The sequence below is a fragment of the Nyctereutes procyonoides genome, unplaced genomic scaffold, assembly GCF_905146905.1.
Source record: "Nyctereutes procyonoides isolate TBG_1078 unplaced genomic scaffold, NYPRO_anot_genome, whole genome shotgun sequence".
NCBI classification, from domain to species: Eukaryota; Metazoa; Chordata; class Mammalia; order Carnivora; family Canidae; genus Nyctereutes; species Nyctereutes procyonoides.
This window is the reverse complement of record NW_026575121.1, coordinates 4,017,595-4,034,056: the sequence shown is the minus strand read 5'-3', so window position 1 is coordinate 4,034,056 and position 16,462 is coordinate 4,017,595. Positions and strand designations below refer to the sequence as shown.

At 37.0% G+C, this 16,462-nt stretch overlaps 2 pseudogenes; one reads left to right on the top strand and one right to left on the bottom strand.

Moving 5' to 3' along the window:
- The window catches only part of LOC129516329 (proteinase-activated receptor 2-like), a 164,973-nt pseudogene extending 155,955 nt beyond the window's left edge, over positions 1-9,018 (bottom strand).
- Positions 2,911-3,043, top strand: LOC129516688 (U2 spliceosomal RNA; annotated as a pseudogene).
- Positions 9,019-16,462: the final 7,444 nt, after the last annotated feature.

The following is a 16,462-nucleotide window of genomic DNA, read 5'->3' as shown; positions in this document are numbered from 1 at the left end:
CCCCAATTCCCCATATTTTATTTTTTGATACCACAATTTGCATCTTTTTATATTATATACCCATTAAATAAATTATTATAGATACAGTTATATTTATGATTTTGTCTTTTAAGCTTCATACTAGATTTATATGTGATTTACCCACCAGTATTACATAGGCTATATGTATCTAACTATATATTTACTTTCCCTGTGAGATTCAGGGTTTCTTAATTTCCCATTACTAATTAGAATCCTTTTATTTCACCTTGAAGATGTCTCTATCATTTTGTGTATGGCTGGTCTAGTGGTAACCAACTTCTTTAGCTTTTGCTTGTCTGGAAAATTGTTTATGTCTTTAATTCTGAAGAACAACTTTGCTGAAAATGCTTTGGAAGGCAGTTTTATTTTCTTTTAGCACTCTAAGTATATCATGCCACTCTCTTCTTGCTTACAAAGTTACTGCTGAAGAATCTGCTGATAGTTTTTTGGGGATTCCCTTGTACTTAATAAATTGATTTTCTCTTGCTGCTTTTAAGATTCTCTCCTTGTCTTTAATTTTTGACAGTTCAATTACAGGGTATCTTGATGTGAGTCCCTTTATATTTTTCTCATTTGGAATTCTTTAATATTCATGAATCTGGATATCTGTTTATTTCCCTAAGTTATGGGAATTTTTAGCCATTGTTTTCTTGAGGAAGCTTTCTGCTCCTTTTTCTCTTCCCTTTTAGGAGAACTGTAATAAGAATATTGAACCACTTGATTATGTGTCATAGTCTTTCCAGCTATCTTTATTTTCTTTCTTCTCTCTCTTCTTTCTTTCCTTTTTCTCTCTCTCTTCTTTCTTTCCTTTTTCTCTTCTCTTTCTTTCTTTCTTTCTCTCTCTCTTTCTTTATTTCTCTCTCTCTTTTTTCTTTCTTCTTTCTTTCTTTCTTTCTTTCCTTCTTTCTTCTTTCTTTCTTTCTTTCCTTCTTCTCTTTTCCAATGCAACACTATTTTAATAACAAAAAAGAGAGAAAGATAGAGAGAGAGAGAGAGAGAGACTTCAGGAGACATTACTAGGGAAATGACTACATCTGAATATACCCCCAAAGTACAGTCTGTGTCTATTAAAAATTGAAGTCAACCTATAGATAGAATGGAAAAAAAATCTGTAATGTTAAGTGATAACAGTATCACCAGGCAATATTATAGCATGGCCCTATTTATCTAAGAAATATGCTATGAGCATCACATCATTTCTTTTTCTAGGAGTGATGCTGGGGCTTTCCATCTACATCCTCCCTCAAAAAAACCCCACAACTCAAAAATAAGTTGTAACAAAAAGGAGGGGGTCATGTGTTATTTACAAATCAATCATTGAAATGAAATTATTTCAAAAAAATCAGAAATACAACAGTTAAAAAAATTCAGTTTAGAGTAAATACTCCCTTAATATATTGTAAATCACATCTCCTTAGCATTCTTTTTCAAACAGATGTGGTTCAAATCCAGTGAAGGCATTACAATTTCATATTTGTAACAAGTGAAGAAAACTGACAATAAATAATCTAAGTATAATTTTGAAAAGTACTAAGTGGTAAATGCCATTCTTACTTTGAAACTATCTATAACTCAGACTCCCTGAAGATTGAGTTGGTATAAAGTTACACAAAATTTTTATTTCTGCATTTAAAATCTTCATTGTAGGGATCCCTGGGTGGTGCAGCGGTTTGGCGCCTGTCTTTGGCCCAGGGCGCGATCCTGGAGACCCGGGATCGAATCCCACATCGGGCTCCCGGTGCATGGAGCCTGCTTCTCCCTCTGCCTGTGTCTCTGCCTCTCTCTCTCCCTCTCTCTCTCTGTGACTATCATAAGTAAATAAAAAAAAATAAAATCTTCATTGTATTTTCCTTGTAGTGATAAGACATATATAGAAGCTCAAAGGACTGATAGGACTAAATAATTGAAAGTCCTAATGAGACTACAAACAGATCTCATTTCAAGCTGTACATAAAAAAGACACAAAACAGTTTGCTTCTCCCTTGGCATCTTATCAGGTGGAAGCAGCACCCAGACTGGTGATTCTGGAACCTTGGTATGCATGAGCATATGCAGCTGAGGCTTGTTAAAATACAGTTGGCTGATTCAGACCCTGAGTTCTGTCAGTCTTGAGTCTGACAAATCTGCATTTTTAAACAAGATCCACAAGGAGGTGGTAGGAGAATCTCATAGAACATTCTAATTCCATGGTCCAATCCTAACTGGCTGCAATTAGTTGCAATGGAAGCTACCCTGAGTCTGGATAGCTTCTTTACCTCTTTACTTTCTTCATTTGTACAGTCAGCCAATTGGTTTGATCATCTCTGAGACACTGAAGCTCTAACATGGCTGTAATTGAGCCCAGATATAAAACAAATGTAATTTCAGCTAAGAACTGTGTCTTCATGCCACTAGTTTTTACAAGTCACTGATCTTCTGTTTTTTTTCACTGCCTTCTTTTTTTTTTAAGTTTGCGATCATTTTTTATTTGAAGTACAATTCACATATAATATTGTATTAGCTTCAGACATAGTGATTTAACAATTATATACCTTATGAAATGCTGACCACAATAAGTATATCTGTCACCATACAAAATTATTATTATATTATTGACTATATTGCCTATGTTGTACTTTTCATTCCTTTATCTTCTTTATTTTATAACTAGAAGTTTGTACCTTCTAATCCCTTTCACTTATTTTGCTTACCCCCGAACCTTTCCCTTTTGGCAACCACCAGTATAAGTCCATTTCTATTTTTTGTTGTTTGTTTTGTTTTTGAGATTCCACATGTAAGTGAAATCAAATGATATTTGTTTTTCTCTATCTGACCTATTTCACTTAATATCCTCTAGGTCCATCCATGTTTTCACAAATGGCAATATTTCATTCTCTTTTATGACTAATAATTGCTTCTCGGCCTTTTGGCTAAGATCAAGTGTAGTATCTGTTCTTATTGGTTTTCACTGCCTTCTGAAAATTTTGCTTCTGTTTCATTTCCAGGAGCATCTCAGTAGAGGAATTCTAAAACTGATGTCTATGTTACTTTGGGGGACTTTTGTCATGCAAACAGGGAAGCTTCCAGCAATCCTGAGAAGTACTGCATATACTTGGTATGTAGTGAGACCCAGTTGGTTAGGAAACAACAGAAATATACCTGTAACATTAAGCAGGCTACAAATCCCCATTAAAACAACCAACTGAGGGGCTGAAAAGCTCAGAAAGAGGTGGGTTTTTTTGTTTTTTGTTTTTTGTTTGTTTGTTTTTTAAGATTTTACTTAGGGATCCCTGGGTGGCGCAGCGGTTTAGCGCCTGCCTTTGGCCCAGGGCGCAATCCTGGAGACCCAGGATCGAATCCCACGTCAGGCTCCATGTGCATGGAGCCTGCTTCTCCCTCTGCCTGTGTCTCTGCCTCTCTCTCTCATTCTGTGTGACTATCATAAATAAATAAAAAAAATTGAAAAAAAAATATTTTACTTATTTATTCATGAGAGACACAGAGAGATGCAGAGAGAGAGGCAGAGACACAGGCAGAGGGAGAAGCAGGCTCCATGCAGGGAGCCTGACCTGGGACTCGATCCCAGGCCTCCAGGGTCACGACCCGGCTGAAGGCGGCGCTAAACCGCTGAGCCACCCAGGCTACCCAGAAAGAGGTTTTAACACTGATTGAACTTGAATAAGAGCTGGATTTCCTGGAGAATTTCTTTGATGTGAAGGGTATTTGCATCTACCTTACAGTATGAACACTTCAACAAAGGAGAGCATTCTTTGCATGATCCCTGAAGTCCTGTGAAACAAGGTAACAGACAAAGGGGTCACTGCAACTGTTGAGGGTGGAGAGGCAGAGGGCTACAATGTACTGGATATAGATGTGACTCTGGCTCCGGTTCCTAATTAGGAAATAATGTACCACTGGTAGAAGGTCACTAGGAGTTAAGCAGATCAAATACATGGCAGGAAAATGACAATGAGTTTGATGGCTCTCTGCCTCTTCTTTCCTAAGTGTTCATCCATAGCAGAAGATTGGAATGTCCTAACCATTAGTATATAGGCCGAGACCACGAGGAAGGCTGGGAATAGACTCCAATGGCCAAAGAGAGGAAATAACTGAACATGTCCCCTACAAACACTTCCTTGGGCAGGACATCATGGCAGGTTATGATATTGAGGGCTGGAATGTACCCAGCCTGCTTCATGATGTAGAGGGGGATGATAACCGGCAGAACCCATATCCCCAGTAAGACTCCAAAGGCAGTCTTTGCCTTCTTCCTCAAGTGCACTATGGGGTTTGTGGTGACTCAATACCTCTGCACCCTGAGGCAAGTCATAAGGAGAATGGAATAGTACATGTTGCCATAGAAAAAGCCAATGAGTACTTTGCAAAGAGCTTCCCCATAAACCCAATTGTTGCCATGCATGTTATAGGCAATCTTCAGAGGGAACCAGATCCCAGAAAGGAGGTCTGCTAAGGCTAGATTGGCCATGTAAACCACAGCAGGGTGCTGCCCCTTTGTTTGGGAAAGAAAGACCCACAGAGTAATGTCATTACTTAGCAAACCAATCACAAATACAATTGTGTAGAAAATTGAAAGAAAGAAGTAGTCAGTTTTCCAGTGAGGACAGAGGCAGAAAACTCATCCACAGAAAAGTCTGGTTTCACTATAACTCCTTTCCCAGTGATTTGAGATGAGCTGTCAATATTAGCAAGGACACTTCTTCCTTTAGAGTTTCTTTTGTTTCCTTGGATGATGTGATTGCAGGAGGCAGAGGCCCCTCTTTTTCTTTCTGTTGTCTTTTTTCTTCTCTGACTAGATTAATTCTACTGCCCTGCCTTTGTGTTTGTTAATTCTCTCTTCCAGTTGATCTAGTTTGTTATTGAACCCCTCGATTGAATTTTTCAGTGCAGTTATCATATTCTTCAGTTCCGTGATTTCTTTTCGGTATCTTTTAATACTTTACATTTCTTTGTTGAAATTCTTGCTTTTATTATGCATTGTTCTCCTGATTTAATTGAGCATGTTTGACTGTTCCTGTGAATAATTATTCAGGTAAATCACTTATCTCTGTTTCATTAAGGTCTTTTTCTGGAATTTTATCTTATTCTTTTGTTTGGAACACATTCCCGTTTCTTCAATTTCCTTGACTCTCTGCATTGGTTTCTATGTCTTAGATAAAACAGCCACCTCTTGCAGTCTTGATAAATGGTCTTGTATTGGTGATGAAACTTGTCTTTCAGCCAGTCTAAGTTTTTTGTTATCTCTTACAACTTTGTGCTGATTTAATTACCTTCTTTGTTTTTACTGGCCCCCCAGTATTTGAAGTATACCAAGACCTATCAGTGTCCAAAAGAGAGACTGTTATTTATCACCTTGATGTAGGGTGATTAGTAGCCAAACTCTCTGGCAGTATCTTTAAAGTATGCAGATAGGCCTCTTTCAGGGCAAGACTGGAGATGGTCATTTTTGTCGCTTTCCTCTGTACCTAGCTCTTAGCGGTTGTGTGATTAAGAACTGTTCTTTATTTTCTATGGTTCTGTAGGACTCACAAATGCAAGCTCTAATCACCACAAGATTCAGTAGATCAAAGGGCACATCTCCTAGGTGGCAGCCAGCAAATGCCAGGGCACCAGACAAATTCATGAGCTTCTTCCAAGAGGACACCTAGTGAGTTAAATGGGTTAAAGGTAGAACGAAATGGCACCCACTGGTCTCTAGGAAGGATTGAAGTGAGCCCTTAGACATAAGCTAAATTAGAACCCTAACCTTTGTCCAGAGCTTTTAAAGTATGCAAATAGCCCTCTTTTGAGGAAAGATTTTGAGATGGACATTTATGTCTCCTCCCTGTGTACTGAGCCTTTAGGAAATTTGGTGGCTAGTAGCTACAGTCAGTACTTTCAAACTTGTTAAGAGCTCCTCCTTTGTTTGCTGTGGTCTTATGGGCCTCATGAATGCGTGTCCCACTGGCTTTCAAAGCTAGGTTTTTTGGGTGCTCATCATTCAGGTTTGAAAGTCTTAAAAGTTGGGGTGCTAGATGTTGGCTCCAAACTCTTCAGTCCTCAGAGAAAAAGCCAGGAACTGTGAGTTCCTACCTGATTATAGGTCACTGTGGCATGAGTGGATTTGAGGCAAGACTGTCTCTCAGACTGACCTACCCATTTTGACAAGGATATTTTCTCATTCACTTGATGTATAGTAGTTACTTAGCTAGTTTCTGGATTAATTTCAGAGGCAATTGCCCTATGTATAGCTGTAGATTTAGTGTGTCCATGGGAGGAAGTACATTCAGGAGACGCTTATGTCACCAGAGGACCAGAACCTGATATATCTCCTAATATTCGGCAAGCCAAAGACTTCTCTGTCTTCACTATAATAACAATAATTATATTAAAACTTAGTATTTTTAAATTATTTGTGCATTTAACATGTGTTTATGTAACATAATTAGGCAAATGATTTTTACCGATTAATCAGTATTTGTTATTTGCATAATTATGACTATAATTGTTATAATAACTTTTAAAATTTATTGAATACTTAATGTGTAATTTTATTATTTTTCCACTAATTAGTAATGTTTTGGCCAGCATTCAAACTTGGTTTTATTAGATTCCAAATGTTTTCTGTCCATTCATTGTCACTTGACTCTTCTGATTTTACCCATATCTCATTCTCTTTAAAATGTCCTCTTAGTAGTTCAATTTCCATGAAATGAAAGTTTTCTGAATGTAAGCCTCACTTTTTTCCTTGTTTTATCATTCTTACTTTTCTGTCTCATGAGCTGGTAATTTTCATGTCTCCTTTCTTAGTGAGGTTTGAATTAAAAAGGAGTCTTTATCAGAGAAGTAGTTATTTAAACTCTATTTGAAAAATATGTGCTATATTTCTTAACTAGGGAGTTGGCCAATCAGCATTCTATGAAATGGCTTACCACACATTTGGTGATTGTGTCCTTTACTAATGTGAATTATGAATAAGAAGCCTGTTTATCTGAAAAGTAATATGTGTGAAGTATCTAGATCTTGAAACTCCTTATATTTCTCCAGAATAAAAATTAATATTTAAAGATGGTAGTTTATTACTAGATTATCATTAGCTTTGAAGTTGACACATTAATGGTCTATTGTCTCTCAGAGTGGAGAATTTCTATGTGGGATACAGCTTTTGTAAAGCTGATGTTTTTTGGAGAGTGATTTGTCAAAAATTATTCACAGAGGATCTTGAAACCCAGAGAAGAACTAATTGTTAGTGTTGCTATTGAATCCTGTTACTCTAGGGTGCTGGAAAGAAAAACCAACAGTTCCAAAAATAATTCTGCTCCCGTTGTGCAATTGCCTATTAACACCACAAAATGCCTATGTACATTTACAAGCATCTTTAGAAACTCTGTCACAGAATTATATTTAAGGCATAACAGCTGTTATGGGTTGAATTTTGTCTCTCTGAAAAAGATATGTTGAACTCCTAACTCCTAGTACCTCAGAATGTGATCATATTAGCATATATTGTCACTGTAAGTATAATTAGTTAGAATGAGGTCATACTTCAGTATGTGAACACCTAATCCAATTTGACCTATATCATTATAAGAAAAATGCTGGGGTGCCTGTGTGGCTCAGTTGGTTAAGTGTCCAACTCTTCGTTTTGGCTCAGGTCATGATCTCAGTGTCATGAGATCAAGCTCCATGTTGGGCTCTGCACTGAGCATGGAGCCTATTTAAGATTTTCCTTCTCCCTTTCCCTCTGCCCCTCCCCCTTGACTTGTGTGCTCACACTCTTAAAAAAAATACCACATTAAAAAAAAAAAAAAAGCACGTGAAGACACACACACAGGGACAACACCATATGATGAAAGCAGAGAATGAAGTTATACAGCTCCAAACCAAGGAATGCCGAATATTGCTGACAAAGCATCAGAGGCAAAGAGGCAAGAAAGATTCTTCTACAGATCTCAGGGAGAATATGGCCCTGTCTACACCTTGATTTTGAACATCTAGTCTCTAGAATTGTAAGGCACTAAATTGCTACTGTTTTAAGCCGCTCACTTTGTGTTACATGTTATAACAGCCCTAAGAAACTAATAACCAATTTTTATTTACTTTTTATTCAAGACAATATCATTATTGTGCCTTAATAAATTAAAACCTAGTCTTTTCATATTAAATAGTTCTTATTAGTGCCTACTACATATGGCATAAGCCCCACAAAATGTTATTATTTACATTCAGTAGTCACTTATCTTTGACAAAGATTTCAATAATAAAGAAGACAATCATTTGGATATTTATATTTATATTCCATATAAATATCCTCTGTGGTGGTTATTATTCCTTCTTCTAGAACCAAAATTTTACCTGGTGTCATGGTTTTCTTCCTGAAATACTTGATTTTTAAAAACATATCTTTTACAACAAGTCTCCTGGTGATAAATTCTTTCATATTTTGTATATAAGAAAAAGTCTTCATTTCAACTTCATTTTTGAAAGATATTTTCACTAGATACAGATTTTGATTTTTTTTAAGTACATTAAAAATGCTATTTTTTTCTGGCTTGCATTGTTTCCAACCATAAATATTTGATCATTCTTACCTTGTGTTCTCTGAATGTAATTTGTCTTTTTTCTTTGGTCACTTTTAAGACATTTTTCCCTTTATCAATGATTTTAATCAATTTGATGATGAGTCACAGTGTAACTTTCTTGATGTTTTTCATGCTGAAAGTATGTTGAGTTTCTAAGATCTATGGGTTTTAGTTATCACCGAATTAGAAAAATTTTGAGCGTTGTTTCTTCAAAATTACTTTTCTCAGTTTTTTCCTGCACTTACCCTTTGGTGATTATAATTACATGTATATTTGGCAGTTTTAAACTGCCCCAAAACTCAGTACTACTCTATTTTTTTATGGAGTCATTTTTACCCTCTGCTTTTTGTATAATGTCTGTTGCTTGGTCTTCAAGTTCACTAATCTTTTCTTCTTCAATATCTAATATGCCATTAATTTTATCTGGTCTATTTTTCATCATTAGATATTCACTTTGGGTCTCTCTCTTTCTTAAAATTTATTTATTTGAGAGGAGGAGGGGCAGAGGGAGAGAATCTTCCAGCAGACTCCCAGCTGAGCACTGACCCATGAGATCATGACCTGAGCTGAAACCAAGAATCAAATGCTTAACTGAATGTGCCACCCAGGTGCCCCTCTTTGGGTTTCTTTTATATCTTTTATGTTACTACTTAACATGTTTAATCTTTCCTCTAGTTTCTTGGACATATCCAGTTAAGTTATAATTGTGTTTTTCCTCCACTACAAATTCTGTCAGCTGTGTTATTTTTGGATCTGTTCATATTATTTTTTGTCCTCATTATGGGTTGTATTTTCCTGCTTCTCTGCATACCTGGTAATTTTTAATTTGATGTCAGATAGTATAATTTTATCCTATTGGGTTCTGGATATTCTAGTATTCCTATAAATGTTCTGAGCTTTATTCTAGGATGTGATTAAGTTACTTGAAAAAGTTCAATTATTTAAGCTGTTTCTTTTAGATTTTCTTAGGTAAGATCAGAGCATTGTTTCATCTGGGGTTAATTTTTCCTCACTGAGGCAACTGCCTTTTGAATACTATACTCAATGTCCTCTGAATAATGAAGCTTTCCATTCTGATTGGCTAGAACAGGAAATATTGCCAGTCCTCTGTGAGTTCTAATCAATTACATTGAGTATTTGTTTTTTTCTGGCTTTAGGTAGTTCCCTCACATACATGTAAATTCTCTAACAAATATTTGAAATGGACTCTCTGCAGATCTGTGGAGCTCTCTCTTTGGAGTTCTCTCCTCTGCTACTCTGCCCTGTTAGTTCTGGATGTCTGTTCCTAAGACACCCAGCTCCATGTTTCTTACCTCATGGAGACCACCAAACTATGCATGATTCTGCCTCCTGAAAATTCTCTCCAGGAATTAATCCGGAGTTGTTATAGTGCTCACCATATTTGTTTTCTGTCTCCCAGGAAATCCTATCTTTCAGTCTCCTTTACTGCCTTGTGTCTAATATGAAAAGTTTAAAAAATATTTTTGTCCATTGTATGTTTGGGGTAGGAGGGTAAATCAGTCCTCATTACTCCATTGTGTTTGGAAATGAAATCAGAAAACATTTTTATTTTTTTATAATATGAATTAATATATTTCCGCTTGTATTGACTTTTTCCCGTTACCATTTACTCCTCATTTAAGGAGTTGCTATCCATAACAACCACAATATCCCAAGGTGTCCCAGCCAATGAAATGAGGGCTTGCTCAGAAGCTAAGCATATAGACTGATTACTGAAGGCCCAGAGATTGGGGTTCTGGAAGTCTCAGAAGATGCCAGCATGAACCTATAATAGCAAAGACATGGTGTCCACTTTTCAAGATACCATAGCTCTGTGAAACCCTAGGGAAACAGGAAAATCTCTGAATTGACTGAGAGACTATTTCCTTCAGTAAAATAGAATGAATTTAAATTTTATAGCTCTGTATATAAAGCATTGCACATCCTAAGATAAATGGAACATTAGGAATGAGGAATTAAGGAGGATAAAGGGGATAGGAGAATGATGATGTATAAATTTTTAGCCATATTAGGTTGAGGTCATGATGGCATAAAAGATATGTACAGATATTAGGGCAATAAATCTAAATTTTGGATTTCACATGAGAATTCCCATAGGAATGAAAGAGTCCCTGAGGAAATGAGTTTAGTTAGAAACGGATGAAAACAAAAATGGTGGGAGGAAGCAAGATATGTTAGAAGCAGAGAAAGAACATTCAAAGCCACTGGCAAACAAAACAAGTTAGAGTTTACAGAACAGAGAGTTTCAAGAAGTGGGTTGTCAGCAATATTTTGGGCATAAAGGACATATTATGTTAAGATAGAAAATTCACAGCACACATGTTGACACACCTACCTCCTGGATCCTTAGCAGCCAGCATTGAACTACAATGGTACTTTTTAAAATTGGACCCAACAACATCTTCTTAGTTCTTCTCAATTTAGTTGTCCAAGCATGCAAGATGAGACCTGTGAGCCTATTAGATCTAAAGTCAGGAAATCTGACCTATAACTTGGCCTTGAAAGCATGATTTTTCTCTTTCCCATAGTAAGAGAAATCTTACTATGAGCCCCTTTGCCTGCTATTCAAGTATATTTATAGTCCAGTTTTCTATACTTACCAACTCAAAAAATTGATTCATAATAGTGCCTCATATTTATATAGTATGTCACTATTTATAAATCATTATATCTTACACAAAGCCTCAAAGTAGACCTGTATTATGGGATGACAAATAATATTAAAATGTATGAATTTTAATTAATTTATAAATTTAAAAAAGTCCTATTTTGTGGCTGGTATAACTGGGACTATCAGAGTTTATTTTTTAAATTTATTTTTAATTTATTTTTAATTAATTAATTTATTTTTTGGACTATCAGAGTTTAAATGACCGCTCAACATCACAAAGCCACTAAACAGCAAAATCAAGCAAAATGAATGAATGAATATCTCTGGCTCCAAGCAGTACTCTTTTTCAATTAAGTTCATTTTTTATCATTTTCCAGATAAAAGTTCTATTATTCATACCCCACTTTCCACTTAGAGCTCTGTAACACAGAAAAAGCGTCAGAAGAAGCTCTGAACTTTTCTGGCTACCTGTTAAGGAAGGTTAAATTATTCAGGGTCTACTTGTGACAACCATTCGGTTAATCATTGTACCTTTGCTATTTTATATAATTTAGTTCTTATAATAACCCTATGTGTATATTATTTTATGCATGAGGAATTGGAAGCTTGGAAAACTTAAATAACTCACCCAAGATTCGACAGTTAATTAGTGGAGAAGGAATTCTAACCAAGATAGTGTGACAAACTAATCATATTAAGTTTTTCCTGGCCTTAACATCCCTTGACCTAAAAACCTTCTAAAATCTATTTAGTTAGTTAGTTATTTACTTCTCAGACATTTATTTGCAGTCCCCTGACCCCTATGCCAGGAACCACAGAAGTACAGAGATATAAAGATGACTATCTGGCTCTTCTATAAGTTCATGATCCATACAGTATCCTCTACCTGAAACCCGGACACCCAGACCACTATTGCTCTCTGACTTGCAAAGTCATTAATCACTTTTGGAAAAGTCAGAGTGGCTTCTGTGGTCTAGCAATTAATCCCGGGGCCTGTCTGACTGCAGTACTCTCAATTCAGAGCCTGGGTGAATGGGTGGGATCATCACAGTACCTTTTAACAGCTGCTCTTTGCTGGCATGAAAATGTCCTCATTTCACTGATACAGATTTTTTCCCTTGAGATTAGTGTCTGAGCAGACTGACAGTGTGTGGGTGGTTATCATCACCATCTGCAATTGCCTTGTAGGGATCTTAGGAGTATCACCAGCTGTTGTATGTGATTTTTATGAAGCTCTACATCCTCAAGGGAAAGCAAAACCGAAGGACAAAATCCTTTTTGGCTATAAAGGGAATCTGTGTATGGAACCTGGGTTGGAGAAGAGGGCAAAGTGAATCCCATATTTATTATAGCTAGAGTTTACTTTTCTGTATGCCTAAGTATTGGTGAGATAAAATAAATGAATACAAAATCAGAACATAAAATCATGGAACTTTTGTTTGTGTTTGGCTAGTGCTGATATTTTATCATATTAGATATTCAAACTTCCCATCAAAGTTTCAGGAGAGGAAAGTAAACATGATATTCCTAGGATCTAAGGTGCAGCCCCAGAGAGGCACATATATTTTTAGATTTCCTGATTTATTATAAGAATTCATGAGATATCTGTGTTTGATTAAATATAAAGATAATGCTTTCCCACTAAGCTTCTGGAAAAATGGATGCCCTAGAAAGACATCATGTTTGCCCTGGGGCTTTGCTTACTTCTTTGCACATCTTTTATATATGCTCTAGCGAGGTTTTAATAGCATGAAATTGAGAAGCAAATCTTTGAGATATAATAGTCTGGCTTACTTCCCCCCCCCCCCCATAAATGTTAAAGGAACTTAAGTGCTGCAACCATCTTCTCTTGACAACTCATTACTATAGGCTTTCAGGCCTCTCAAAGACAAAGGGCCTGATTAGATGAAACCTACTTGCTCTGGTTTCTTTTATTCCAGGCTCACTATGGTATGAAGGCTTTAGCTATTGAGAAAGGCTCTACATGTAATTCATCTTCACCTCTTAGCTTGATGATTGGCATTTAGAAGACTTCAATATATTGTGAGTAGGCTTCATTCTTTGGAGCACTACTTCATTTGGCAAGAAAATCCTCAATCATCTCCGTTACAACTGAACCACTGTGTAGTCCTTGGGATTACATCACTTTTGTAGGGTCCTTGCAGGCCTAATGGAACTGTTTTGAGATTGAATCTGTTCTTATAGGTCTGAGGATTTATAATTACATCTGTGCAGGAAACTGTTTTTGACCTCAGTAAGAGTGTTAACAGAGGATTAATTAATTCTATGAGAAACTCTAATAAGAATTTATTATCATTGTTATTAAATTTACATGTAGACTATTAAAGAAATATCCAATGGCTACCCACATAATGAAAGAGTATGATTTAATAAACATAAAGAGAACATTGCGAATGATCAAAACTTCTTTAAATCCATACGTTATTATGGATATTTAAGGTCACTGTGTATTTGGTAGACTATATTACAATTTGTTGTGGGCTATTTTGTGAAAGTCAGTAAATCAATACACAGTACTTATCATTCTCAGCCAAACCATGTCTCCTACATGTCAAGGACTCTATCTTAATAATAATGAAAATAGGAGCTCCTGAGTGGCTCAATCAGTTAAGTGGTTAAGCATCTGCCTTTAGCTCAGGTCATGATCTCAGATCCTGGGAAAGAGCCCCATGTCAGCTTCCCGCTTGGTAGGGAGTCTGCTTCTCCCTCCGAGCCTCCCCACCATTCATGCTCTCTCTCATTAATAAATAAAATCTTATAATAATAATAATAATAATAAACAGCAATAATAATAAAACAACAATTACTACCACTTTGGAGAACTTTCTGTGTCGTATACTGAACCAAGTGTTTCTCCCATGTCATTTTTCTTCTCAGTAACCCTAAGAAATAGGTACTAATTTCATGGGTGAGCCAATTGAGGATCAGTGATGCTACATAACCTGTCCAAGGTCACAGAATTAGAGAGTAAGAGTGACAGAGTTCAAGCCCAGGCCACCTGGCTCTGGGTCTTTGTACTAATTATGACTTCATACCACCTTTTTATATGCCAGTTTTTTGCTTTTGTATTCCTTCCCCCTCACCTCTGGCACTTCACACAATGCTGTGATACATGCTCCGAAACTCACTTAGTTGACTGGAAAGAAAAGGTAATACATTAAATTTAGCTGTGGACATCCAGTGATCTTATTCCACAGACTGTATGGAGGGGGCTCACCTACCAATAAAAAAGTTGGGAACAAAATCCTTATTATTTGTCTTCACCTTTTAGAAAGAACATATGTGTAGCATGAGCCATTATCTCTGGTGGTTTAATCCCTTTCAACAGTCAGCTGAAAGCAATCATATGAAAGATCTCATTAGTATTTACCCTTCCTGGTGATGATCCCAGCATCGTTTCAGTCATAATAACCCAGGCATTTGATTGGATTTTATGCACTAATCTGAGTAAATTTACTGAATGGGGAGTACCATACTCTCCTCTCAGAAAAAGTGATAAATGAGCCTCTGAAAACTACAAATAATCTTACCAAACTAATTTCATTCATTCATTCATTCATTCATTCATTCCTCCACTCTCCCAAGCTCTCCTTTCTACACCCAGTCTTTCAGTGCTTGACATACTTTCTGCCTTTAAGGAGTTCACATATAGTAAGGGTGACGAGCAGGTAACTGGATATTTATGGGCATAGATGCAAACACTTGAACACTGGTAGGAGGAAGTTTCTCAGAAGCGGTAGTTCTAATGCTGAAATCCAGGCCAGGTCAGTTCTTCAACAGTCTGGACCAGTGGTACCCCATTTCATATTCTCCAGGGGTCCCTGGAAGAAGGAGGCATATGATGTGTGATACTGGACTAGATGCCCCTTCCCCCTCCTAAACACCCATACAGGAGGAGGAGGGGGTCGGGGGTGGGAGATGGAACACAAGCATAGGTAAGCAGTTTGGACCTTGCTGGATGAAACTAATCTTTTTAAAAATTATGTCTTTCTAAAGTCACAAAACCATCTTATACATTCCACTCCTTTCTGTAATCAAAGCCTGAACCATAATGCAGGGCATCTAAAGCAGAATGCTTTTGGAATTTCAAATCTGCTGTATTTCACCCTACAGCTATCACAGAAAGAACTCGCACAAGAGGAAGAGAAAGGCCAAGTATTGTAGCAGCCTTCTCTTTTGCTACGTGACACTGAGTCACTGACAGCGGCTCGCAGGGTGCTGCTGAGTCACTGCTGACGTTCTTACGGGCGACCCAGGCAGAAGCAGAGGCTGAAACCTCTGGTAAGGACAGTTCTCTATTCCAGAGGCAGGACTAGATCTCTGGAGGCTTGCTACGGAAGGGTGGCACAGAGCTGCCAGAAAACATAATAATTGCTGTGATTATGATTATGAGTGTCTTTTAATTGCAGCTGCATCATGCCAAGTATCTTGGGAAGGAAAAAATGGGGCCTTATGAATAAATGATCACTTAAAATATTTAAACAGATGATTATAATATACAAGTTTTGAATACTTTGCTTTACATTATCCTTGAAGCTAAGTGCTTTCTGCAAAGTATGGAAAATTCATGCTCCATGGCTGAGCAGTTTAGATGTCTCGTAGCTTGAAATACATGCATACGTACCTCTGTTTAAAAAGACTTGTAGGAGTAGCAGATAAATTACGAAGTACTTAATTATGAAATGTGGGAGTTTATGATGTTTATTTCAGGAATGTGTTGGAATATATATTAAAAACTGGTCTGCTTTAGCTGAGAAAGAGGCATTTTCTAAGTCACAAAATATCCCTTTTATATAGTAAAATGCAAGACTACTGCAGCACGGTGAAAGAGTTTTCCTTCATAAGCCACAGTTTAGAAAATCAGAGGATGTGATCCACCAAACAGAAAAAGGTAGAAAGCTATTTGCTGAGGGGAAAAGAAGAATAATTTAAAGAAGTTTCACAGGATGGGAAGGCAGCTGACTGGGTCCCTGAAAACAGACCTGCACCCCGTATTTCTTGAGCCTTAGGCCATCACACTCCAGTAGAGTCCCAGCAGGTTGAGAGGGAATGAAAGAGCATGCCAGCCAACCCTTGCTCTGTTTCTGGGATCAGCATGGTACAGAAGTAACTTAAAAAAAAAAAAAAACACTCTGGGAAGAGGAAGTTTTCTCAGCATATGGACCCAAAATAGTCCACAACCTTCCACAGACATTATAGGGCATGCCAGGATCCCAGGAGTTGTTAAAAT